General features: G+C 43.3%; 1 protein-coding gene and 1 pseudogene across 4 annotated transcripts in view; one reads left to right on the top strand and one right to left on the bottom strand.

Moving 5' to 3' along the window:
- RASSF2 (Ras association domain family member 2) overlaps positions 1 to 1,101 on the bottom strand; it is a 49,039-nt gene extending 47,938 nt beyond the window's left edge. For 2 of the 4 annotated variants that reach the window (XM_033839855.2, XM_019941477.3), the window contains exon 1: positions 838 to 1,101. The gene's annotated coding sequence lies outside the window, so the exon portion shown is untranslated. The remainder of the gene's footprint in view (positions 1 to 837) is intronic. The other 2 variants (XM_073792703.1, XM_019941475.3) reach the window with 1 other exon arrangement.
- Positions 183 to 27,005, top strand: LOC101327574 (protein S100-A11 pseudogene; annotated as a pseudogene).
- The last annotated feature ends 722 nt before the right edge of the window (positions 27,006 to 27,727 follow it).

Here is a 27,727-nt window from a genome sequence, read left to right as displayed (position 1 = left end):
TCAGAAGCCTGGCGCTCAGCTCCTCCTGTCACTGAGGCGCAGAGGTGCGGTGGACAACCCAGGACCCACGGAGCGCCCCAGGGTAAGATGGAACCCTATATCTCCCTGTCAGGCCACCGTGCCTCTCTGCTGTCCCCAGGGATCTCCCAGCTTAGGAACTGAGTGCAGTGCAGGCACTCGAAATGCAGAAGTGGCCGAGGTCGGCCCAAGGCACTTGCCTCTCTGGCGAGAGAGGATGCAAAGCCGAGAACCAGCGACCTCCGGTATCAGCTCCGGAGACGGGCCGCGAGCCGGCAAAGGGGAAGTACAACGAGGACCCAGGGCCCCCGCGCATCCGGCGCCCTTCTGAAGGCCAAGGGAGGCTCGGGCGCCGGAGGTTGGAACCCGCCTCCAGGGAATCGTCGGTTGAGCCGGGAAGAACAGGACCAGATTAGGATCGGACACCCCCCAGGACACCCCCCGATAAGGGTCGGGGCCTGCCATCCCTGCACCTGCCCGCCCGGCACCTTCTAGCCAGGGCATCCCGGGGACCCCGGGGATAGGGTGGGGGCGCCTTCCTGCAGCCGCCCTCGGCGTGGAGAGAAGGAAGGACGCCCCAGGAATCGGAGGGGGAGGACGAGCCTAGAGCCACAACTTTCTCCCGCGGAAGGCGGGCAGGCTGGGGTTCCTCACCTACGCGGCCCCTGCGGAGTCCACACGCCCGGGAACCCCCAGTGTCTGGGGAAGAAGGGAGGAGAACAGGAGCAGAAGAGGACTGAGGGGCTGACTTGGACGGGGCAAGGGACACTGCAGGAAAACTTTCGGCAAGGGGAGAGAGGACCGCCCAGTGCACCACACCTTGCGCCCCGCAAATCGGGCCCGGAGCCTCGCTCCCCGCGGCCCGCGGCCCGCGCCTTGCCTGCGTCCGGAGCCGGCTGCACCTCTCGCGCGCTGCGGGGACCTTGGAGTTGGAAAGTGGGGGTGTTGCGGCCGGGGACGGCTCCAGCCAGCGTCTCGGTCAGCGGTCGGCGGGCCCGGCTCCCTTACAGCCCTGCTGAGCTTGAGGCAGCCGCGCGATTGGGGGTCGGGCGCCCAGTCCCCCTCCGCCCCTCCTCGCCCTCTCTTCCGCCCCTCTGCCTTTATCTACCCCAATCGGATCTGACCGCCCTCCCTCCCCCTCTTTCTTTAGCTCACCATCTCTCCCTCCACCCCTCTTCCCTGGCCTTTCTTCTTCCCCCTCCTCTCCCGCCCTCCCTCCCCCCCCGGGGGGGCGGGGCTTCTCCCCTCCCTCCCAGACAAAGCTGTAGCTGCTCATCCCCTGCGAGTCCGGGCTCAGGCTGCCAGCGCCTCTTCCGGCCTGGGGTGGAGGGGTAGAAGTGAGGGGGTGGGGAGGATGAGCTGGCTCACTCACCCCATTCTCCGCGGCCTTCTCCAAAAGGGATATAGTCTTGGCCCGAGCCCCTTGGTTTGCTCCGGGCGGTGACAGCCACTCCCAGAGAACAGTCACGCTGCCCCGCGGAGCCCACGTCGAGCGCCCTGGATTCCCCAGGCAGAGGATACGGGATTTTTTGATATGGGATTTTTTTCTAACACCTGCTTATTCCAAAAAGGGTTTGAGCTGAGCAAGGCCCCTTGGACTTCGCGGGCTGGCAGACGTGACAGAAATGTGAAGGAGGCCAAGTTTCTTTGTCCTCCTCTCACCTCCCCCTCTTAGCCATCCCTGGACCTCCAGGGCCTCTCAGTATACACGGAGCCCTAGAGCACCCCAGATTTGGGGCGCCCTATTTGTTCCCTCGCTCTTATCACAACTGTCCCCCAACATACATACTCCAACCCTGCAGGGTCGGTCCCCATGCCTTTCAGCGTGGAAGGGGGACTAAGGATTAATGGGTAGACAACCCTCAGGGTACAGCTGGGTCAGCTCATCCCTCCTGGAAGCGAAACATTCTTTACAAATTCATTGTTTGGATCGTGGAATGTGTTTCCCTTAGAAACAATGTTGTAAATGGTGACCTGCTTCCCAGACTGGCCACAGAAGTTTTTTGAACCCAAAATGCAGCTGAAGTTTGGTGGTGAAAACTGTGTCAGCTACCCCAGAACAAGGAGACCACTGATCAACTATAGAAAAAAAAAAATTATCTTCTGGTGCTTTCTGGAGCTATAAACAGAAAGGTCAATTATTAATTCCCCCTCCCCCACCCCAAATTTTGGAGTTACTACTCTGTATTAGTAAGCTTCTTTGCTTTGCAGGTAATAAGAGCACACTCAGGGGAACGTATTATGAGGACATGGGGATTTCCCTACAACCTCAGGGTCAGAACTGCAGGGAGAGCTTGGTAAGAAGCAAACCTAGAACTTGAAGGGCTTCCAGTAACCCAGAAAGTCTTCTCTGAGAAGCCAACTTTTCTCTTTCCCCATAGACTGGCGTTCGCTGCACCCCAGACACATGGCAAAGGGTGGCCATCACTTCCATCACTGGGGCTTAGAGCTCCCTGTTGAAGAAGGCAGCCAGGTGGAACTAGAATCCCTTAGTCTCTACTCCAGTTTCCCAGGACAGCAACTCATTGGCCCAGTTTAGGTCAGGTGACCATCCATCGTCCAAATGAGGCTGCCAGGAGTCCTGACCTGTTTAAAACAAAATCCATTCCTCTCCACTTAGAGTCTCCATCTTGGTGAATAAATTGATTGATTAGTTCAAGACACCAGAAAACATCTTTCTTTTCATCAATTTCCCCATACAGAAAGCACAAGAGAGAAAGGAATATGCCTTTATCCTTCAAGGCAGTGTAGGGCCAATACTTCTGTAACAGGGGTAATATATTGCAAATATTAAACTGCTATATTAAAGCCTCCTTAAACCATGTTTTCTTGTAGACTTCCACCCCCATGGACTAAACCAGGAGGCACATGGCCCCAAAGAAGCAGCAGAAAAGTATTTCTAGAGCCATCCTCTAGTAGAAATACAATGCATGCCACAGTTGCAATTTAAAACTTTCTAGCCACATTAAAAATAATTTTAAAAAGTGAAATTAATTTTAATAATACATTTTATTTAACCCAACATAACCAAAATATTACCATTTCAATGTGTAGACAATATAAAAAAATATTCATGAAGTATTTTATATTCTATTTTTGTACCAAGGCTAAAATCAGGTGTGTATTTACACTTCAAAACATCTCAATATGGATGTTAAATTTTGAAATAAAATTTCAAAAATTTAAAAATACTTGATCTGTATTTAGGTTTTATAAAATCTTCACTTGAAAAAGTATATTCACATACCCAAGTTGTTCCAACATGCTTAAAAGTTTCCCAATAACTGAATTATCAGTTTTTAAATTTAAGTTTTAATTAATTAAGTTTACATAAACTTAATACTCAGTTCCACTAATCACATTTCAAGTGCATAAGAGCGACATGTGGCTAATAGCCACCATATTGGGACAGCACAAGTTTAAGAGCAAAGAGGTCACTGATGAACTTGAGTCTCAAAGCCAACTTCCCAAAGTTCCCTGGTGGTCCAGTGGTTAAGAGTCTGTGCTTCTAGTCCAGGGGGTGCCAGTCGGGGAACAAAGATCCCACATGCCAGGTGGTGCAGCCAAAGAAAAAAAAAAGCCAACTTCCCTTTTCTCTTTAGCAAAACAGTGACAGAAATATCAAGCATGGTCAGAGAAAATGATTTTCCACATTCTTTTATGTCCCCCTATAACATCTCAAGAGGCAGACTTTGCCTACCTAGATCAGAGTTCTACTTTATGCCTGGGAAGAAGCAGGAGATGCAGAGAAGTGGGGAGGCCAAAAGCCTACCCTTAAGTACCCAGGGGATTCTGGGAGAAGGGAGGAAGAAGTGGGGGACATAGTAGGAAATGCACCTTCTTCATTTGTGACTTCGACCAGAGTGAGAAGATATGTTGATGGACTGAAGGGAGTTCTGGGGATAAAATAGAGGAGATTGCCACACTGGCTGCCTACCTCTTTCTCCCCAGTTCTCAGACACTCACCTGGGGTTGGAGGGCAGCCTCATTAAGGTCAACTTAGTGGATCGCTTATGTTACATAAAGGGAGGGCCTGGGTTTTTTTCTGGGGTCACCCACAGTTCCTGCATGGCCTAGACCAATGCAGAGTTCCCCCCTGCTCCCAAGGACCAGAGGCCTCAGAAGAAAGCTAAATTGTGAGCCAAAGCCCTTCTATAGGGCCTTAGTTTGAGCTCCCTCAAAAGCAGAACATGAGACAAGAACTTGGGTGCAGGTCGTTTACTTAGGAGTTGATCCCAGGAAGCAAGAGAAGACAGGGAAGGAGGAGAAGCTAATAAAGGATATACAACTGGCACTCCATTCCTCTGGGGACCCTCTAAGCACCTGTGTAAAATGCCCCTCAGAATTGTTCACTCTGAATGTCAGGGAGCTGCGGATTTATCAGCTGACTCTCATTCCCCACTAGTTGAGGATTATTCCCAGGAGAGTTTACCTCTTCTTACTTCCTGGTTGTGTGGATATCTTTGGCTTTGAGGAAACATCTGAGGCAGAAAAGCTGGAGCCACTGCCATTGGCACTTGAGGTGGGACGAGTTACTGTGCATGGAGCTGCCCACCACAGCTAAGCCAGGGTGAGAATTGGGCTGAGGGGAGGCGACACAGGACACACAAATCATCTGCTCTAAGACCCAGCATGAAGAGGGCAAGTTGACCCTGGAGGCTGGCAGGACAACATGATGGGGACTCAGAGGGAGCAATTGGTGAGGGCTGAGTTATGGTTAGGGAGGACAGGGAACACTACAGAGCTCCGAAGGAGCATGGATCACCCAAACCATGAGGTACACAGGCTGCAGGCATCAGCAGAGTATGCCAGCCAAACACTCATGAATGGGGCCACCACCCCTCGGCATGCTGCTTTCAAAGGTATGGTACAAAGCAAGCCCTATTCAGGGGAGCCAAGAGAACTGAGGCACCAGTCTCAAATGCCACTGCAAGAGAAGGTAAGACAGAATCTCCCCCAAAGATCTATCTTGGAGAGAACTGGGAAGGGAGGAAGAACTTGAGAGAGTTTTTAACCTAACGAGACCAGCAGGACTTTTAAATTATTGCGTCATACTCCACTTTGTCCCTCTGCTATGTAGGAGGTGAGAACCTGCAAAGGAAGATCCAATGAGTTAATAGAGAAATAAGGAAGCCTAGGTGAGGTCTGTCCCTGGGACCTGAATACACCTGGACATGTCTGGCACACTAGCATAGTGGTCTAGCTGGAAATATATTTGTTGGAGAGGTGAAAAAGGCCCCCCTTGGAGATAATTTTCATTCTAGAGAAAGAAGAAACCAAGTTCGGCCCAGTAACAAAGCTTTAGTTGAAAGAAGGGAGATGAGAGATTGTCTCTCAGCTCTGCCTCCAACCTGAGTCCCTGGACACATAGTGAGGGGAGGGGTTGAGAAGATAGAAGAGACTCTAAGTTATAACTTAGAGGAAAAGACTGTTTCATGATATTCAGGGATATTCTGGGGCCTAAGCAGCCATGCTTGGTGACCCTGCTGCTAAGTAACATTTAAGGGACCAACACTCCAACACTCAGCTTCTCTACTTCAAGGGCCTGGTATGTTGACAACATTACCCAGAAAGTGGTAGATGGATTGCCAGAATGGTTACAATTATCCCCTTCCCTGCATACACTTTGCAGTTCCTCTCACAAAGAGGTGGAGTCTACTTCCCCACCTTGAATCTGGGTTGACATTGCTGCTTGCTTTGGCCAGTACAGTAGAATGCGGCAGAAGTCATACCATGCTTTTTCAGAACCTGGGCCTCAAGAAGCCTTGCATTCTTCTACTCTTTCTATTGGAACATTTCTCTGCCATGTGAATAAGCCTGCGCTAGCCGGCTGGAGGATGGCCCAGAGCCAAGGCAGTCCAGATGTTCCATCCAAGGCCCCAGACATGTGGGAGAGTCCAAACAAGATCAGTAAAGTCCCCTACCCAACCTAGAGTTGACCACTGATGCATGAGGGAGCGCAGCTGAGTCTAGCCCAAATAGCCAACCAATAAAAGCATAAGATAAATAGATGGTTGTTATTTTAAGCCACTAAATTTGGGATAGTTTGTTATATAGCAGTAGCTAACTGTTAAAGAACTTAACAGGATTTTAAAAATAGTAACTATATGAGGTGATAGATTTGTTAACTAACCTTATTGGCGTAATTCTTTTATAATATATATGTACATCAAATCATCACCCTTAAACCTACAAAATGTTATGTGTAAATTATATCTCAATAAAGCTGGAAAAAAAGAAACACAAAAAATGAAAACCTTTAATGCAAAGAAAAAAAAAAAGAACAGGATGAAGTGTCCATGGCTGACATGACTGGGCTATTGGTCGACACCAGTCTGGAGACCTCTGGATTGTTTATGAGCTTGTGAGAGAGATGCATCTGGGGAACTCTCCTCCCACATACACCCCACCTTCCCAAAGCAATATTTTGGGAAAGCAATACGCTTTCAAAACTGTATTGATAGATATTTACTAGACATCAATGGTATGCAAGGTGCTATGCTAAGCATGATAAAAAATAAGAAAAATAAGAATAATGAAGCTAAGAAAAATATTAGGCAGCATTTAGTTTAATAACATCACTTGGCAGGCTCAGAAATTGAGACTTAGATAAATCAACTCACTACATCATCTGGTTGCAAGAAACAGAAGCCATTTGAGCCAGCCTAGGTAGAGTAAGACTGTTTTTAAAGAACCAAGAGTTTCTTGCAGAACTCATGGGAAAGAAGTGAACCAGGTCCAAGATGAACTAGAATATGACCTACAGGGTTCAATCTGTGTGTGTGTGTGTGTGTGTGTGTGTGTGTCTGTGTGTGTGTGTGTGTGTCTGTCTGTCTGTCTCTCTCTCTCTCCCTGCTTCCTCCCTCTCTTCCTCCTTGTTTCTTGTATTGCTATCTCTCCACATATGTGCTCTAACTTCTGCCCAAATGGCTGCCTTTATCCCAAAGTCTACATGCACTTAGATCCAGCAACCACCATCAACATACTCTCTCTGTGGCCAGCAGCAGGGTAGGGCCAGGATGTGAGATGGGTCAGTGTTCTCAAAATGGGGAGGGGTGGGCAGAGGGGAAAATATTTGAAGTCTCTACTGAGTAGTCACATCTTCTGTTCATCTCCCACCTGTTGACGCTTACATGTCTGGCAGCCCAGGTTCGTGGCAAGGCTTGAGGGCCCATCTCCATGAAGGCCCCACTCACCCCATCACTTACTCAGTGGTCTCACTGTACTGTTTCAAAATGCATCTACAAGGACCACTTTCTTGGGTCAACCAGCCCAAGAACAAAGTTGTCTTATTTATCAGTTCATCTCCTTCTCCATCTGCCACAATACATATCTGATGAATGAAAAAAATGAGTACTCAATACATATCTGATGAATGAAAAAAATGAATCCCATCTCCTTGTTTGCCAAGTTACAAGCATTAACTCATTTAATTCTCATCTAACTCTAGGAGGAGGTACAATTTTTATCTTCATTTTATAGATGAGGAAACTGAGGTAACTAGGTAACTTTCCTAAGATTACAGTCAGCAGGTGCCAGAGCTGGAATATGAACCTGGGAAATGTATCTCAAGTCCCTCTCTGAATCCTTGTGTTTTCTTCCTCCTCAGCCAAGCCAGTCCAGGCATGGAGGTGACACCCGCTGATCCTCCCCCAGATTGCTAGCCTTGATGGTGTCATAGGTGGTACAAGATTGTCTTCTCACTTTGAATGTTGCTGTGCTGAAGTTTGTAGCCAGCCTGATTTTGGGGGCTGGGAGGATAGAATGACCTTTTTGCTGGGTAACCAAAGGAAACTTTATCTTTGAAATATAATAACATTAATAGGATATGTTTGTATTAGTTGGTCTATTCCTTTAGCAATTAACTCATTGAATGTTTACAGGGGGCTCCCAGGTGCCAGACATTATTTTAAACACTGGGGACATAGCAGTAAATAAAAAGGACAAAAATCCCTGTCCTTATACCTCATGGAATTTACATTTTAGTGAAATACTTAAAAGGCAAAAAAAAAAAAAAAAAAAACCCAAAAAACCCTATATCCATTTCTTCAGAATATAGTATGGCCTTTTAATCTACAAATTTGATTTTTTAATTTAGGAAATTTTTCTTAATTTTTATGTTTGAATGCCAATTAAAACCTGAAACCAGATGGGGAACCTGAGGCTGGCATATGTCGTGGGGTGGGGGTAGAGAGAAGGTTATTGTTTCTTTGCAATCTCTACAGTGATGGGCACTGATAGCCTTGGGAGCATCACCTTGTAGTCCCTGGAGTGAGAGTACTCTATTTCAACTATTAGGATTATGTTTACAAAACAAAACATAAATGTTATAAACCATTATGACGTAAAAACTATAAAACTAGTGAAAGTAAGAATTTAAGTATCCTGATTTGTTCATTTTATATAAAAAGGAAATGAAAAGATGTTTAAAGTAGATAGTCCAAATAATAGAGATGTAAATGAATTAAAATTGTCTGGTACTCACTAGATAGCAGTTTGCAGCCAGAGTAGGGTCTGCGTCTTTGGTGGTACTCTGAGCTTGAGCAGCACTGATATCAGTTAGTGTGCTGGGATCAAACATAATGAGCAACCTGCCAAGGGCTCAACTGTCTTGCACAAAGAAGATTTGTTTCATATAAACACATTCATTCATCCTCATGGAAAAATTATGCATTAGAAGTAATACTAGTAATGACCTATCAAAACTGAGGAAAGGAGAGAAAAGAGGTGGAGTAAAGTAGAAGCACGCTGATTTCATCATCACTTGTGGAGATTCAGTTGATATTGTCCTAAGGCAGGAAGATTAAATAAATTATATAAAAATTTGAGTACTCTTTTGTACTATTTGAATTATTTGTTCCATATGCGTATATTAACTAGTCAAAAAATTAAAAGGAAAAGCAGTTTTATGGGATGCAGGGAGTGGGGAGGGGAGAGAGGGAGTGGGGTGACCTGCTGGTTATGCAAGTCATTTAGTTGCTGGTAGAGATTGCTGAGGTGTCTGAGATGCTGCCTCCTCTCTAGGTTTATATCCAGAAAGATGGAGGTAGACAGTAAGACCCTCAGATGTCAGACCAGTTTGGGATCTGAAAGTGGAGAGGAACTGTGCCACTTTTTATCAGGCACATGGAGTATCCTGGTACCCATGGCACGGTGGCTGCTTAAGCCATCTTCAGGAGTAGAGGGACCTAGTCAGATCCAGAAAGCACCTGGGGATTACAGGGAGTGTGGGAGACAGCCAACATTTTCCACACCCCAGAGACGGCTGTGCAAGCCAGATGGGAGAAAACTGAGGGACAGGAGAGTATCTCACATTTGGGACAAGAGGACCCACAGAAAGACAGTGGTCTGGTCCATGCCAGGGACCCCAAGGGAACTCAGACATCTTGTGGGAGCCAGGATGGAAAGATGCTGCACCCAAAACCAGCAGTATACTCACTTAGGCACAGATGTCGCCTCCCACCCCCAGTTGCCAAGATGTTCCATAAGCCCACCACCACAAGCAAAACTGAGATGAAAGCCTACGGAGAAAGAGAGGCATGGAGCAGGCAGGAAGGAAATTTTCAGAATTAGCTGAATTTAACCTGTAATGACCAAGTTTATCAGAAATTAACCAACATGTTTTCTGCTATTAGTCAACTAGGAGTTCAAAGTAGAGATTAAGTTATACTTTTTAAAATGTTTCATGTGTTTGACCAAAAAATCCAGGTGAGAGAATGAGATAAATGTTTTCAATCTTCACCTCTCCAAGTATGGTTCGTGGACCAGCAGCACTAACATCATCTAGGATTTGGGTTAAAAATATAGAACCAGGCCTCAGGCCATGTTCAAGTTTAACAATAAGGCCAGGTGGAGGGCTACCCTAGCGGCACAGTGGTTAAGAATCCACCTGCCAATGCAGGGGACACTCGTTCGAGCCCTGGTCCAGGAAGATCCTGCATGCCGTGGAGCAACTAAGCCTGTGCACCACAACTACTGAGCCTGCGCTCTAGAGCCCGTGAGCCATAACTACTGAGCCCACGTGCCACAACTACTGAAGCCTGCACACCTAGAGCCCATGCTCCGCAACAAGAGAAGCCACCACAATGAGAAGCCCGCACACTGCAACGAAGAGTAGCCCCCGCTTGCCGCAACTAGAGAAAGCCCGCATGCAGCAACGAAGACCCAACGCAGCCAAAAATAAGATAAATAAAATAAATAAATTTAAAAACAAAACAAAAACAATAAGGCCAGGTGCTCTGTGTGCATGCTAATGGTGGAGACCCCTTGCTTTAATAGTCTCGGGTGTTATACGGAAGTGCCTAGGAAGGCAGGACTACATGTGTAAGAGTAGACATTCCAGCATGGAGAAGGACATTCCAGGCAGAGCCATGAACAGACTGGGCGGGTCAGAGAACAGTGTGTGGTCCAGTGTGGCTGGAACAGAAGGTGGGAGGTGAGAAGTACTTTAAGTTCTGCTTATTCAGCCAAGAAACAAAATTCAAGACGACCCTGGTTCCTGTGGTGTTTCAGTAGCACAGTTCCCTTTTCCCTACGTGTGAAAGTTCTCCAAACTGCAGGGCCGGAGGGTGAGCCAATGCCACCTCTCTCATGGAGATGTACAGTGACTAGGAGGAGCTTGCTGGGGGAAGTTTCTTGGAGAACAGACATGCTCTCTTGGCCTTTCAAGATACCTCTGGAAAGCCAAGGAGGGGAGGGCAGGACAGCCCGGCCATTGGCCTGTGTGAGAGGCTGACCCTCTGCCCAGAGCTGGACAAATCTCTGCAGTAGAAAGCCAACTGTCAGGGCTTTCACCACTTTGAGGCATTGATTGCCGCTCTTTCCCAGCCCTGGACCACCCCACCTTCCTCAATGCACAGGGATGCACAGAGAGCAGCATGCAGCACATCCTCTTCCACACTCTACCTAATTGCTTTGCTAGGAGACTTCCTGATCCAGCAAGGATACCCAGGCCTTCCTGCTGTGCCCCTGATGGAGACCAGGCCGGGGCTGTCCAGGCTTTCCGACAACCTTAACCTCTTCCTCCCCAGACCCAGACCATCAGGGAAGGGGTGGGAGGAGGGTCTTGAAGGAGCTAAATGACTGGACAGAGAATGTTACTTCTGACATACAGCCAGTTGGCTCTTGTCCTGAGGGAATGGTGAAAACAGTGCCCAGGCAAGCAGGGAGGAGGGTACAGGGAGATGGGCACAAGATGAAGCAGGAGAGGCCAAGTCATGCCCTCTTGTATTGCAGGCCACAGTGAGGAGTTTGGGGTTTCATTCATATTGTAATGTGATGCCCTTAAATAATGGATTTATTTTAGAGATTAGCCCTTGCATCTTTATGGGAGAAGCTGGTGAGGTAACATCTGTAAGAAGACCACTGGAGGATTAGAAAAAAGTCACAAACCAGGAACCACAAAGCAAGGGAAGTGAAGAAATCTACAAAAGGCTGTGCCTCTGTGCTCAGTGGTAAACCTAGGTCAGCCAGTGCAGGCTGAAAAGAAAAGCTGGACACAAAGTGGGGGACAGGAAGGACAAATGGGAACCGCAAAAGATGTACCAGAATATGTGAGGACAAACCGGAAGCTGTATTTGTCTTTCACAATCTGTGGGTGACCTGCAGAAGCTGGTACGCTAGCCTCAGAGCTGCATTTGTCATGTGTTGGGACAGTTGGGACAGCTCTACTTCATGCTAAAGAACTGACCCTCTGTTCTACATTCTCTCATCTTCCAGAGACCAGTGGGCTAACCAGGGCATGTTCCTCTCCTGGTGATGGCTGAGGCACAAGAGAGCAAGCCTCACTACACAAGCACATCTCAAGTCTTTGTCACGTTCCACTGGCCAAAGTAAGTCACATGGCCAAGCCCAAATCCAAGGCATGAGAAGTACACTCCACCTCTAGTGGGAGGAACTAGAGTCACATATCAAATGATGCGAACTCAGGGTGGGTGAATAATTGAGAAAAGTGATATAACAAGTTTTCAATTCTACCAGTGGCAATACTAGGTAACACTAATCAGTGTGACCAGAGGTAACAGTAGATATGCAGAGAAGAGAATAGATTCAGGGGATGGTTGCAAGCCAGGACCAGTGGGATTTGGTGAAAGATTGGATATGGGAGATGACAGAATAGGAGGAATCATAAGTGAGTGCAGTGGGGCTGGAGGAGATGTGTATTTCATGGACATACCAGTTTGAGAGGTACCTATGGTTGTGTCAAGTAAGCAGTTGGCTTTAGGGGCTGGAACTTGGAGACAAGGTCTGGGTAAAGGTTTAGAATGGCCAGCCATCAGCTTATCAAACCTACCAGAGGGCTTTGTGAAGTATTTGCTTGTGGCCAAAACCTGAGATACCATGCAAGATCTGTCCTCATTTCCCCAACCTGACTCCTTCAGATTTCATGTGACTAAGTTCAAGGGGCACCATACTGCCATGTGAGATGACAATTCTCTCTCAGGTTCAAAGAAGCTGAAAGGAGGATATAAACTCTGCATTTGGCAGGAAAGAGGAAATTTGTTCTAGTTTGTTTGTTTGTTTTGAGAAAATCATTTGTAAAAACTTCAGAGTACTATACAACCTCTCCCTTTTCCCACCTCTAGGCAGAGGCACCTGTGAAGTTCAGTGATAGCTGTGAGACTTTGCCTTCCCTCAAATGCAGACCCCAAGACATAGATTCAAGTGCAAGTTGCTTAGACAAGAGTGGGGAGTGGGGAAGTGAAGGAGCCCAGACTAAGGTATATGGAAATGGTTGTACCTGTAGCAGGTTCAGAGGCCCTTTTCAGAGACAAAAGACAACCTGGATATCATCAGCTCTGCAGGAAGAGTAGCCAGAAGTCTGAGCACATGCTCAGACTAGGACATGGACCCCCCAGGCACTGTGCTGTGGCCCTTCACCCTGTGGAAGCTGGGGGCAACTCAGAGTGTGGGAGCCTGCAGAGGAGCTGTGCTGAACAGGTCCTAAGCAGGACGGAAAAGTCACCTACAGGACTGCTTGTACTGGAGAGGACTGATGAAAAATTTTAATAGTTTCTCAGAGTCAAGAAAAGAACAGTTGGGCTTGCCTGGTGGAGCAGTGGTTAAGAATCCACCTGCCAATGCAGGTGACATGGGTTCCAGCACTGGTCCAGGAAGATCCCATATGCCGTGCAGAAACTAGGCCTGTGTGCCACAACTACTGAGCCTGCACTCCAGAGCCCATGCACCACAAGTGCTGAAGCCCACGTGACTAGAGCCCATGGTCTGCAACAAAAGAAGCCACCACAATAAGAAGCCCGTGCACTGCAACAAAGAGTAGCCCCTACTCGCCTCAACTAGAGAAAGCCTGCACACAGAAACAAAGACCCAATGCAGCCCAAAATAAATAAATAATATTTAAGAAAAGAAAAGAACAGTCACTCATAGACAAAATGTTTCATTTTTGCATATATTCAATTTGCATGTGCCACCTTAGATGTTGATACAAGCCATGGCCATGGTGAGAATGCGCATTCTGAAGAGAGAATAGTCCCAAGATGGGGTCTGTTAGTTGGAGGTACGAGCTTCTCCCTTAAAATCCTTTTGTAACTTCCCACACCTATAAAATTACATCCTGAAGCCTCCTATGTCTTTGTTTGGCTTCACCAAAGAGCCGATTCTGTGTATTAATTAACTACTGCTACATAACAAATGAAGGCTGGACTGGGGCTGGAGAATCCATTTCTAAGAAGGCTCACAGGCATGACTGTTGGCAGGAGACCTGAGTTCTGCCTCATAACATGGACCTCTTGATAAGGCTGCTTGAGTGTCCTCACAAAATGGTGGCTAGCTTCCCCCAGGGTGAATGGTCCAAGAGAAAAAGGTGGAAGTTGTAATGTTTTTAATGACCTAGCCTCAAAAACACACACTGTCATTACTATTGCATTGTTTAGGAATAAGTAATGAAATCCACCCACACTCAAGAGGAGGGAAATTAGCTCTACTTTTTTCCTGATTACCTATTATTTTTCTTACATCTTTATAGGAGTATAATTGCTTTACACTGTTGTGTTAGTTTCTGCTGTATAACAAAGTGAATCAGCTATATGTATACATATATCCCCATATCCCCTCCCTCTTGAGCCTCCCTCCCACCCTCCCTATCCCACTCCTCTAGGTGGTCACAGAGCACTGAGTTGATCTCCTTGTGCTATGCAGCTGCTTCCCACTAGCTATCTATTTTACATTTGGTAGTGTATATATGTCAATGCTACTCTCTCACTTTGTCACAGCTTCCCTTCCCCACCTGCCCCCCATGTCCTCAGGTCCATTCTCTACATCTGCCTCTTTATTCCTGTCCTGCCCCTACGTTCTTCAGAACCACTTTTTTTTTTTTTAGATTCCATATATAGGTGTTAGCCTACAGTATTTGTTTTTCTCTTTCTGACTTATTTCACTCTGTATGACAGACTCTAGGTCCATCCACCTAACTCCAAATAAATCAGTTTCGTTTCATTTTATCGCTGAGTAATATTCCATTGTTTTTTGTGCCACATCTTCTTTATCCATTCACCTGTCGATGGACACTTAGGTTGCTTCCATGCCCTGGCAATTGTAAATAGAGCTGCAATGAATATTGTGGTACATGCCTCTTTCTGAATTATGGTTTTCTCAGTGTATATGCCCAGTAGTGGGATTGCTGGGTCATATGGTAGTTCTACTTTTAGTTTTTTAAGAAACCTCCATACTGTTCTCCATAGTGGCTGTATCAATTTACATTCCCACCAACAGTGCCAGAGGGTTCCCTTTTCTCCACACCCTCTCCAACATTTATTGTTTGTAGATTTCTTGATGATGGCCATTCTGCCCCGTGTGAGGTGCTACCTCATTGTGGTTTTAATTTGCATTTCTCTAATGATTAGTGATATTGAGCATCCTTTCATGTGTTTGTTGGCAATCTGTATACCTTCTTTGGAGAAATGTCTATTTAGGTCTTCTGCTCATTTTTGGATTGGGTTGTTTGTTTTTTTGATATTGAGCTCCATGAGCTGCTTGTATATTTTGGAGATTAATCCTTTGTCACTTGCTTTGTTTGCAAATATTTTCTCCCATTCTGAGGGTTGCCTTTTTATCTTGTTTATGGTTTCCTTGGCTGTGCAAAAGTTTTTAAGTTTCATTAGGTCCCATTTGTTTATTTTTGTTTTTATTTCCATTTCCCTAGGAGGTGGGTTAAAAAGGATCTTGCTGTGATTTATGTCATAGAGTGTTCTGCCTATGTTTTCCTCTAAGAGTTTGATAGTGTCTGGCCTTACATTTAGGTCTTTAATCCATTTTGAGCTTATTTTTGTGTATGGTGTTAGGGAGTGTTCTAATTTCTTTCTTTTACATGTAGCTTTCCAGTTTTCCCAACGCCACTAATTGAAGAGGCTGTCTTTTCTCTATTGAATATTCTTGCCTCCTTTATCAAAGATAAGGTGACTATACATGTGCGGGTTTACCTCTGGGCTTTCTATCCTGTTCCATTGATCTATATTTCTGTTTTTGTGCCAGTACCATACCGTCTTGATTACTGTAGTATAGTCTGAAGTCCGGGAGCCTGACTCCTCCAGCTCTGTTTTTCTTTCTCAAGATTGCTTTGTCTATTCGGGGTCTTTTGTGTTTCCATACAAATTGTGAAATTTTTTGTTCTAGTTTTGTGAAAAATACCATTGGTAGTTTGATAGGGATTGCATTGAATCTGTAGATTGCTTTGGGTAGTATAATCATTTTCACAATGTTCGTTCTTCCAATCCAAGAACATGGTGTATCGCTCCATCTGTTTGTATCATCTTTGATTTCTTTCATCAGTGTCTTATAGTTTTCTGTATACAGGTCTTTTGTCTCCTTAGGTAGGTTTATTCCTAGGTATTTTATTCTTTTTGTTGCAGTGGTAAATGGGAGGGTCTCCTTAATTTCTCTTTCATATTTTTTGTTGTTAGTGTATAGGAATGCAAGATATTTCTGTGCATTAACTTTGTATCCTGCTACTTTAACTAATTCATTGATTAGCTCTAGTAGCTTTCTGGTAGCATCTTTAGGATTCTCTATGTATAGTATCATGTCATCTGCAAACAGTGACAATTTTACATCTTTTCTGATTTATTTTATTTCTTTTTCTTCTCTGATTTCTGTGGCTAAAACTTCCAAAACTATGTTGAATAATAGTGGTGAGAGTGAGAAACCTTGTCTTGTTCCTGATCTTAGAGGAAATGGTTTCATTTTTTCACCCTTGAGAATGATGTTGGCTGTAGGTTTGTCATATATGGCCTGTATTATGTTGAGGTTTGTTCCCTCTATGCCCACTTTCTAGAGAGGTTTTATCATAAATGGGTGTTGAATTTTGTCAAAAGCTTTTTCTGAATCTATTGAGATGATCATATGGTTTTTATTCTTCAATTTCTTAAAATGGTGTATCACATTGATTGATTTGCATATATTGAAGAATCCTTGCATTCCTGGGTTGAATCCTACTTGATCATGTTGCTTGATCCTTTTAATGTGCTGTTGGATTCTTTTTGCTAGTATTTTGTTGAGGATTTTTGCATCTATGTTCAACAGAGATATTAGCCTGTAGTTATGTAGTTATGTAGATATGTAGCCTTTTTTTGTGACATCTTTGTCTGGTTTTGGTATCAGGGTGATGGCAGCCTCATAGAATGAGTTTGAGAGTGTTCCTCCCTCTGCTGTATTTTGGGAGAGTTTGAGAAGGATATGTGTTAGCTCTTCTCTAAATGTTTGATAGAATTCGCCTGTGAAGCCATCTGGTCCTGGGATTTTGTTTGTTGGAAGATTTTTAATCACAGTTTCAATTTCAGTGCTTGTGATTTGTCTGTTCATACTTTCTATTTCTTCCTGGTTCACTCTTGGAAGGTTGTACTTTTCTAAGAATTTGTCCATTTCTTCCAGGTTGTCCATTTTATTACCACATAGTTGCTTTCAACAGTCTCTCATGATTCTTTGCATTTCTGCAGTGTCAGTTGTTATCTCTCCTTTTTCATTTCTAATTCTATTGATTTGAGTCTTCTCCCTTTTTTTTTTTTTTTTGATGAGTCTGGCTAATGGTTTATCAATTTTGTTTATCTTCTCAAAGAAGCAGCTTTTAGTTTTATTGATCTTTGCTATTGTTTCCTTCATTTTTTTCTGATCTGATCTTTAGGATTTCTTTCCTTCTGCTAACTTTGGTGGTTTTTCTGTTCTTTCTATGATTGCTTTAGGTGTAAATTTAGGTCATTTATTTGAGATATTTCTTATTTTTGAAGTAGGATTGTATTGCTATAAACTTCCCTCTTAGAATGGCCTTTGCTGCATCCCATAAGTTTTGGGTCATCGTGTTTTCATTGTCAATTGTTTCCAGGTATTTTTTGATTTCCTCTTTGATTTCTTCAGTGATCTTTTGGTTATTTATTAGCATATTGTTTAGACTCCATGTGTTTGTATTTTTTACAGTTTTTTTTTTTTTACTGTAATTGATATCTAGTCTCATAGCATTGTGGTCAGAAAGCATACTTAATACGATTTCAATTTTCTTGAATTTACCAAGGCTTGATTTGTGAACCAAGTATGATGTATCCTGGAGAATATTCCATGTGCACTTGAGAAGAAAGTGTGTTCTGTTGTTTTTGGATGGAATGTCCTATGAATATCAATTTAGTTGATCTGGTCTAATGTGTCATTAAAGCTTGTGTTTGCTTATTTATTTTAATTTTGGGTGATCTGTCCATTCGTGAAAGTGGGGTGTTAAATTCCCCCACTATTACTGCATTACTGTCGATTTCCCCTTTCATGGCTCTTAGCATTTATTTGCCTTATGTATTGAGGTGCTCCTATGCTGGGTGCATAAATATTTACTATTGTTATATCTTCTTCTTGGATTGATCCCTTGATCATTATGTAGTATCTTTCTTTGTCTCTTGTAATAGTCTTTATTTTAAAGTCTATTTTGTCTGATATGAGTTTTGTTACTCCAGCTTACTTTTGATTTCCATTTGCATGGAACATCTTTTTCCATCCCTGCACTTTCAGTCTGTACGTGTCCCTAGGTCTGAACTGGGTCTCTTGTAGACAGCCTATATACAGGTCTTGTTTTTGTATCCATTCAGCAAGTCTGTGTCTTTTGGTTGGAGCATTTAACCCATTTACATTTAAGGTAATTACCAATATGTATGTTCCTATTACCATTCTCTTAATTGCTTTGATCTTGTTTTTGTAAGTCTTTTCCTTCTCTTTTGTTTCCCGCCTAAAGAAGTTCCTTTAGCATTTGTTGTAAAGCAGGTTTGGTGGTGCTGAATTCTCTTAGCTTTTGTTTGTCTGTAAAGGTTTTAATTTCTCCGTTGAATCCGAATGAGCTCCTTGCTGGGTAGAGTAATCTTGGTTATAGGTTTTTCCCTTTCATCACTTTAAATATGTCCTGCCACTCCCTTCTGGCTTGCAGAGTTTCTGCTGAAAGATCAGCTGTTAACCTTCTGGGGATTCCCTTGTATGTTATTTGTTGTTTTTCCCTTGCTGCTTTTAATATTTTTTGTTTGTATTTAATTTTTGATAGTTTGATTAATATGTGTCTTGGCGTGTTTCCCCTTGGGTATATCCTGTATGGGACTTTCTGCACTTCCTGGACTTGATTCACTATTTCCTTTCCCATGTTAGGGAAGTTTTCAACTATAATCTCTTCAAATAGTTTCTCAGACAGTTTATTTTTCTCTTCTTCTCTGGGACCCCTATAATTTGAATGTTGGTGTGTTTAATGTTGTCCCAGAGGACTATGAGACTGTCCTCAATGATTTTGATTCTTTTTTCTTTATTCTGCTCTGCAGCAGTTATTTCCACTATTCTATCTTTTAGATCACTTATCCGTTTTTCTGCCTCAGTTATTCTGCTATTGATCCCTTCTAGAGAATTTTTCATTTCATTTATTGTGTTGGTCATCGTTGTTTGTTTGCTCTCTAGTTCTTCTAGGTCCTTGTTAAACGTTTCTTTTATTTTCTCCATTCTATTTCAGAGATTTTTGAAACATCTTTACTATCATTACTCTGGATTCTTTTTTAGGTAGACTGCCTATTTCCTCTTTACTTGTTTGGTCTGGTGGGGTTTTACCATGCTCCTTCATCTGCTTGCATATTTCTCTCTCTTCTCATTTTGTTTAACTTATTGTGTTTGGAGTCTGCTTTTCACAGGCTGCAGCTTTGTAATTCCCATTGTTTCTGGTGTCTGCCCCCAGTGGGTGAGTTTGGTTCAGTGGGTTGTGTAGGCTTCCTGGTGGTGGGGACTGTTACTTGTGTTCTGGTGGGCAGGGCCACGTTTGGTGGTGTGTTTTGTGATATCTGTGAACTTAGTATGACTTTAGGCAGCCTCTCTGCTAATGAGTGGGTTTGTGTTCCTGTTTTGCTAATTGTTCCACATGGGGTATCCAGAACTGGAGTTTGCTGACCATTGGGTGGAGCTGGGTCTTAGGCTTGAGATGGAGATCTCTGGGAGAGCTCTCGCTGATTAATATTACATGGGGCTGGGAGGTCTCTGGTGGTCCAAAGTCCTGGACTCAGCTCTCCCACCTTGGAGGCTCGGGCCCACCACCTGGCTTGAGCACAAAGACCCTGTCAGTCTCATGGCTCAGAAGGAGAGGAAGGAAAAAAAAAAAAAGACAGAACCCCAAAACAAATGGAAAATGCAAAACTAAACAGACAAAATCACACGAAGAAACATACACACACACACTCACAAAAAGAAAAATAACAGACAGAACCCCAAGATAAATGGTAAAAGCAAAACTAAGACAAAATCACAGAAAGAAACATATACACACACCTTCACTAAAAGAGAGAAAAAAAAAGGAAGAGAGAAACCAAATCAATAAACAAACCCACACATAAAAACAATCACTAGAAACTATTTAATATAAACATAAAACCAAAAACAAATCAAACTCAGAAAGCAAACCCCAAGTCCACAGTTGCCCCCAAAGTCCACTGCCTCAATTTTGGGAACACTTGTTGTCTATTCAGGTATTCCACACAGGCAGGGTTTACCAAGGTGGTTGTGGGGATTTAATCTGCTGCTCCTGAAGCTGCATGTAGAGATTTCCATTTCTCTTCTTTGTTTGCACTGCTCCTGGGGTTCAGGTTTGGTTTTGTCCCAGCCTTTATGTGTAGGCAGCCCTCAGGAGTCAGTTTCCCACCCAGACAGGAGGGGCTTAAAGCAGCAGCTGATTAGGGCTCTCTCTCAGGCCAGGGAGAGGGAGAGGTACCGTAGTCACAATTGGAATGTGGGGCATACCTGGGGCAGCAGAGGCCGGCATGACATTGCAACAGCCTGAGGCACGCCATGTGTTCTCCCAGGAAAGTTGTCCCTGGGTCTCAGGACCCTGGCAGTGGTGGGCTGCACAGGCTCCCGGGAGGGTGTGGGTAGTGACCTGTGCTTGCACACAGGATCTTTGGTGGCAGACGTGGCAGTGGTAGCGGTCCATGCTCGCCTCTTGGATCTGAGATGATAGCCGCGGCTTGCACCCGTCTCTGGAGCTCGTTTAGGTGGTGCTCTACCTTCTGTGGGCAGACGGAAGGAATCCCCTCTCTTTGCACATCCCAAAACAATGGTCTCTTGCCTCTTAGGCAGGTCCAGACTTTTGTCGGACTCCATCCCGGCTAGCTGTGGCGCACTAGCCCCCTTCAGTCTGTGTTCACGCAGCAAACCCCAGTCCTCTCCCTGGGATCTGACCTCCGAAGCCTGAACCTCAGCTCCCAGCCTGCCCCCCCCCCCCGCCCCCGCCAAGGGGTGAGCAGACAAGCATCTCAGGCTGGTGAGTGCTGGTCGGCACTGATCCCCTGTGCGGGAATCTCTCTACTTTGCCCTCTGCACCACTGTTGCTGCTCTCTCCTCTGTGGCTCCAAAGCTCCCCACCCACCCACCCCCCCATCTCCACCAGTGAAGGGGCTTCCTAGTGTGTGGAAACTTTTCTTCCTTCACAGCTCCCTCCCAGAGAGGCAGGTCTTGTCCTTATTCTTTTGTCTCTTTTTTCTTTTGCCCTACCCAGGTATGTGGGGATTTTCTTACCTTTTTGTAAGTCTGTGGTCTTCTGCCAGCATTTATTAAGCGTTCTGTAGGAGTTGTTCCACATGTACATGTATTTTTGATGTATTCGTGGGGAGGAAGGTGATCTCCACGTCTTACTCCTCTGCCATCTTGAAGGTCTCCTGATTACCTCTTTGAATGGTTTTCTTCTTTTTTTGTGTATACAGATACACTTTTGATGTGTTAACTAGAAAACCTGAAGAAAATGCCATCGTGTTTCTCATTATCACATCTCTAAGTCATCATGTCATCACTTTGGATGCTGCTAGCAGTCACTGTGTGTGAGAAAAATGAACTGTAGCCCATGTTAATATAAGGCCATGTCCTTCCTAGCTCTACCTTTTAAGGAAGGAGTGTCAAAGAATTCTGAAATCACCACACCCTGAGAAAAGAATTTTGATGCAGGTGGTTTCTTTGGGAGGTAATCCTAGGAAGCATCAGTGAGGGAGTAGCTAAGTGGATCAAGGGGGAGAGAAAGGCCAATTAAAGTTGCAATAATAAGCAGGCTACCCCTGTGGGTAATAGGAGCTCAATTATACAATTTGTCTGAGAAACTGTGTGGACTATGCCTTAGACTTATCCCATTGGATGGTGGAAGTTTAGGGCATTTCCCACCTATACCAGTCCTGCATTGGTTGAGGCTAAATCCCCGAATCCACCACTTCTGTGTACACCTGCTTTCAATTGAGCAAACTCTCATGATTTCCAAGTTTTAAGCGGAGAAAAAACAAGATGTACAGTTGCTTAAGGTGGTAGGAAGCTGTCATTGTGCTGGAAAATACCTTCTTCCTCTGCAGCTGTAGGTGAACTCAAGTGGGCTCAGTGATAGAGATGATGTTGGGGCAGCAACATATCTCCTACAGCCTACAAAGCTGCCCATTTATTAGTCCTTGCCTAAGCCTCCATTTTCATGACTTACTTCTCTCTGGCTCATACTTTATGCTCCAACAACAGTGAAGTGCTTGTCACTCCCTACATCTGCTCCCCTATTTCACACTTCCTTGACTTTGCTCGGTCAGCTGTCAGACCCCAATGTGAGCAAACAATTATTTACAGCACCTAGAAAGATTTAAGTGCAGCACAAAAAGATTCTCTGGAAGTAAAATATTATTGAGCTTTATTATGAATATTTACATACACAAAGTAGAAAGCACCATGAATCCCCACATGCTCATCGTACAGATTCAGCACATAAAGATTTTGCCACATATGCTTCATTTATCTTCTTTTCTTCTCTACTGTTTTAAAGCCAGTTCCATACCCATGTTCTGTCACCCCTACATACTTTAGTATGCATCTCTAATATGCACTTGCTCTTGTCTAACCACAATTTAACATTTGCTTTATCTATCCAAATTTTTACTTCATGAAAGTATTTTAAAGTTAATTCTTTAAAAAATATGGGCATCTTACCATCTAATCACAGTTATAAATATGTGATTTTTAAATTAAAATATTCAGTAAATGAATTGAAGGATGGCCAATGTCAAGATTTAAAAGAAAGAATTTACACGGGAAAAATAATCAAAATGGCATCACACTTTTGATCTGAAACACAGGTAGCTAATAAACAGTGGAATAACATAATGATAAGAAAAACCCCAATAAATCCAGCAACCCAAGAAACAGCTATTCAACATAAATATCACTGACATGTGAGGGTAAAAGAAAGATACCTGTGGATATGAGAGGCATCAGAATGTACTGCACCTTAGGAAAACTTTCAAGAAAGGACTCTGTCCAAAAACAAATGAGTCAGAACTGAGATTTCAAGTTGAGAGATGGTTCAAAAAAGAGGAAACAGTGCTGAGCAATGGACCTTTCAAAATGCACACTGCTAAATCTAACAAAATAATATACTGTGTGAAATTGTGTAGTACAAATACTCAGGAAGGAATTACAAATAGCAGAGACAAACTGCAAGAATACAAGTAATCAGCTGGAATGAAGAGTTTTAGGAGTTACAAAGTGACAGGATTTCAAAAGTAAAAGCTTTCTAAATGTCTAATCTTGGAAGATGGGGAAATGAGAGTATTATGTTTGTCTCAACTTATTGAAGAGAGAGGATGGGAGTAGTGAAAGGAATGATTGGTCTCTTGTTTTCATAACAGGATTATATTTGTTTAATTATAAAATCTGAGAAAAGTTTAATGATATCCCCTACCTAACTGGGAAGAGATGGGGGAGGAATGTTGAGATTAACACAATTTTATTCAATTAACAAAATTTTTAAAGGTAAAATAGATACAACAAAGTACATAATAAACAAAATGAAGAAGGAATAAAATTAAGAATATCAGCTAATACAATAAGTTCAAATAGAATGAATTATCCCAAGAAGGACAGAAATGTCAAAAAGAGTTAAAATGTAAAAAATGTGGCTATATGCTGTATAAAAACACAGTTGAAATATAATAATAAAGAATGACTAACAATAAAGGGATGGGAAAGAGATACCAAGTAGATACAAATACCTCTCTTCCTTGTATTTATTAGTGACTAATAAAAGTGTGGTAATTTTTTTTTGTCTGCGTTGGGTCTTCACTACTGCATGTGGGCTGTCTCTAGTTGTGGTGAGCTGGGGCTACTCTTCCTTGCAGTGTGCAGGCTTCTCATTGCAGTGGCTCTCTTGTTGTGGAGCATGGGCTCTAGACACGTGCTTCAGTAGTTACAGCACACAGGCTCGGTAGTTGTGGCTCGCAGGCTCTAGAGCATAGGCACAGTAGTTGTGGTGCATGGGCTTAGTTGCTCCGTGGCATGTGGGATCTTTCCAGACCAGGGATGGAACTCATGTCCCCTGCATTGGCAGGGGGATTCTTAACCACTGCATCACCAGGGAAGTCCCCAGAGTCTGGTAATTTTGATACTGAACAACATGAAATTTAAAATTAAAAGCACAAAATAGAATAAGGAAGATCATCATGATAAAAGTCACACTTTCTAAAGAAGATAAAACTATAAATATCAGGTATAAACAGGTAAACACCAAACAACGTGGAAACTAAAGATATAGAACAAAAATTACTAGAAATGTGAGGAGAATTCCATTTAAAAATTATTGTAGAGATTTAAACAATTCTTTTTTATTTTGACATGTCTAATAAATGTAAACTGAAGGCAATAGAGTAATTGTATAATACAATCAACATACTTAAATCTTTTGAGTAAAGAATAGATAATTTTTATATATCCATGACTCATTTGTAAAGACTGATCATGTGTTTGACTACATTTTCTAATTATAATTCAATAAAATTAGAAATAATTAAGTAACCAAAAACTTTACTACTTGGTAATTAAGAAATAGATTTCTAGGGCTTCCCTGGTGGTGCAGTGGTTGAGAGTCCGCCTGCCGATGCAGGGGACGCGGGTTCGTGCCCCGGTCCGGGAAGATCCCACATGCCGCGGAGCGGCTGGGCCCGTGAGCCATGGCCGCTGAGCCTGCGCGTCTGGAGCCTGTGCTCCGCAACGGGAGAGGCCACAACAGTGAGAGGCCCGCGTACCGCAAAAAAAAAAAAAAAAAAAAAAAGGAAAAAAGAAATAGATTTCTAGATATCCAAGGAAATTAATATAGGAATTAGAAACTATCTAGAAATCAATGAAGAGGAGAACGATTCATATAAAAACCTATTAGCAGCAAAAAACTGTATTCAAAGGAAAATAAATATACACTGTATAGCCTTAAAATTTCATTATTAAGTTAGAAAGATAAAGGAATATAGTGATCAGTTTTTAAAAATTAGAAAAAGGCAAAAAATTAAAGCAAAAGAAAATAGGAAGAGGAAATTAATAAAGAAAATTTGATAATGAAGAAAGATACAGAAAAGTGTAAAATAAAAATTATCAAAGAATATTTATCCAACACTGTATAAATACACTTGACTGTATAAATACATTTATACACTGTATAAATACATTTGAAACTTAGAGAAAACAATTTTCTAGAAAAATTGACCCCCAAAGTAGAAATTTGATTAGACAAATTAATTATAATAAAAGAGAGTAGTGATTAAAGCTCTACCACTGAAACAAAAAGGCACCAGAACTAGATGGATTCACAGCCATGTTTATTTACCTCTAAAGAAGGAAAATCTTCAGTGTTATTTAAATTATTTTAGGTCATGGACAAGTGATTGAAAGCTTCCTAATTTCTTTTATGAAGCCACAATAACCTGAACACTCAATTCTGATATGACAGTACAAATATTAAAAAACTGTAATCAATTGCCCTTGTGAATATGGCTGTAAAAATCTTAATGATTGTTAGCAAGTAGAATCCAGCCATGTACCTGGAGTGTGACACTGTGACAGTGTGTGCTGCATTTCAGGAATGCAAATCTGGTTCAAAATCAGGAACCCCGGCAATGTAATTCCTTACAATAAATTAAAAGACAAGACCATGTAATAAATAATTAAATGGTGAAAAGCTATTTGATAAAAATCAGCAGCCACTCTTAATTAAAATGCTAAATAAAACTGGAAACTGTTTAAATATATAATAAAGACTATTTACCAAGATTAAGTGACAAATATTCTAAATGGACAAACAACCTAAATCAGCAACTACAGAGGATGCCCAACATCATCATTATTATTCAATACCATCTTGGAACTCTAGTAATTGCAGTATGACCAGAAAAAAAGAAAAGAAGGGCTTCCCTGGTGGCACAGTGGTTGAGAATCTGCCTGCTAATGCGAGGGAAACAGGTTCGAGCCCTGGTCTGGGAAGATCCCACATGCCGCGGAAGAGCTAAACCTGTACGCCACAACTACTGAGCCTGCACTCTAGAGCCCACAAGCCACAACCGCTGAAGCCCGTGCGCCTGGAGCCTGTGCTCCACAAAAGGAGAAGCAGGGCTTCCCTGGTGGCACAGTGGTTGAGAGTCCGCCTGCCATTGCGGGTGAGGTGGGTTCGTGCCCCGGTCCGGGAAGATCCCACATGCCGCGGAGCGGCTGGGCCCGTGAGCCATGGCCGCTGAGCCTGCGCGTCCGGAGCCTGTGCTCCGCAACGGGAGAGGCCACAGCAGTGAGAGGCCCGCGTACCGCAAAAAAATAAATAAATAAAGAAGAAGCCACTGCAATGAGAAGCCCGTGCACCGCAATGAAGAATAGCCCCCGCTCACCGCAACTGGAGAAAGCCCACATGCAGCAACGAAGACCCAACGCAACCAAAAATAAATAAATTAAATAAATTAAAAAAAATAAAATCTGACTAATAAAACTAAAATGATTAAGAAAAGAATTTAGTCAGCTAGATATAAGATAAATATATAAAAATAAATAACTGATCTATACAATACACACAGAGAAATAGATATTGAATAAAATATTCCATGTATAATAGCAAAAAACTATTAAGTTCTTATGAACAAATCTAATGAGAAACATAAGATCTATGTGAAGAAAACTTTAAAATCTTTTTAGAAGTCTTAAAAACAATATTCCAAACAAGCAAAAGGACATAGCACATACTTTATTGGGAAGTAATAAATAAATATAATGTAATTCTAGTTAGAATCTTAACAGGGCTTCTTAGGAATTGGATAAACTGTGATTAACACAATGTTAGCACAGAATAAATAAATGCCTGAAGTCTACCTAGCACTCTCTGTGCCACAGCCTCTAGTTCAACTCCGACAAGACAAAAATCTCCAGCCCTATAGAGACAGTGGAGCATTGAATCCTCATTACTGTTTCCCAAAAGTATGCTGGGAAGGATGGGAACAACTGCAGATTGTTCAAGAGCAATTTCCTAAGCTTCATAAATATAGAAATGGCTGCCTTCACAAAGAGCCAAAAGGACCTGTGTCCTTGACCACATGATGCAGAAATGGGACCTCAACTGTGGTAGGCAGTTAGATTTCCAAGAATTTCTTAACCTTCTTGGTAGCATGGCCATGGCTTGCCATGACTCCTTTATCATGGCTAACCATTCCCAGAAGCAAATCTGAGGAGCCCTTGGGCCTGGCCTCCAAACCCACCCTCTTTATTTCCAGCTTCCCAATCATCATCTCCTCATAGCCCCACACATAACCTGAGCCCAGCATACCCACCATCCCATGCAGGCCACTCCTGCTGGTAGTGATGAAACAATATAGTTTTGTTTTTTTTTTTAGAAAATAAAACCCAGTAAATATAAGGAAAAGAACAATAGGCATGGATTTACCTTATTAATGTAATAGAACAGATAGATAAATTAGTGTAATAAACAATCATAAAAATAAATTCCAGGAAGGCAGAGGAGTAAGACGTGGAGATCACCTTGCTCCCCACAAATACATCAAAAATACATCTACATGTGGCACAGCTCCTACAGAACACCTATTGAACGCTGGGAGAAGACCTCAGACTTGCCAAAAGTCAAGAAACTTCCCATATACCTGGGTAGGGCAAAAGGAAAAACAGAGACAAAAGAATAGGGACGGGACCTGAACCTCTGGGAGGGAGCTGTGTAAGAGGAAAAGTTTCCACACACTAGGAAGCCCCTTCACTGGCGGAGACGGGGGCTGGGCGGTGGGTGGGGAACCTTCAGAGCCACAGAGGAGAGCACAGCAACAGGTGTGCAGAGGGCACAGTGGAGAGATTCCCGCACAGAGGATGGGTGCCGACCAGTACTCACCAGCCTGAGAGGCTTGTCTGCTCACACGCCGGGGTGGGTGGGGGCTGGGAGCTG

The sequence above is a fragment of the Tursiops truncatus genome, chromosome 15 (assembly GCF_011762595.2).
Source record: "Tursiops truncatus isolate mTurTru1 chromosome 15, mTurTru1.mat.Y, whole genome shotgun sequence".
In the NCBI taxonomy this organism is placed as follows: domain Eukaryota; kingdom Metazoa; phylum Chordata; class Mammalia; order Artiodactyla; family Delphinidae; genus Tursiops; species Tursiops truncatus.
The sequence above is the reverse complement of the archived record's forward strand: the minus strand, read 5'-3'. Positions and strand labels throughout refer to the sequence as shown.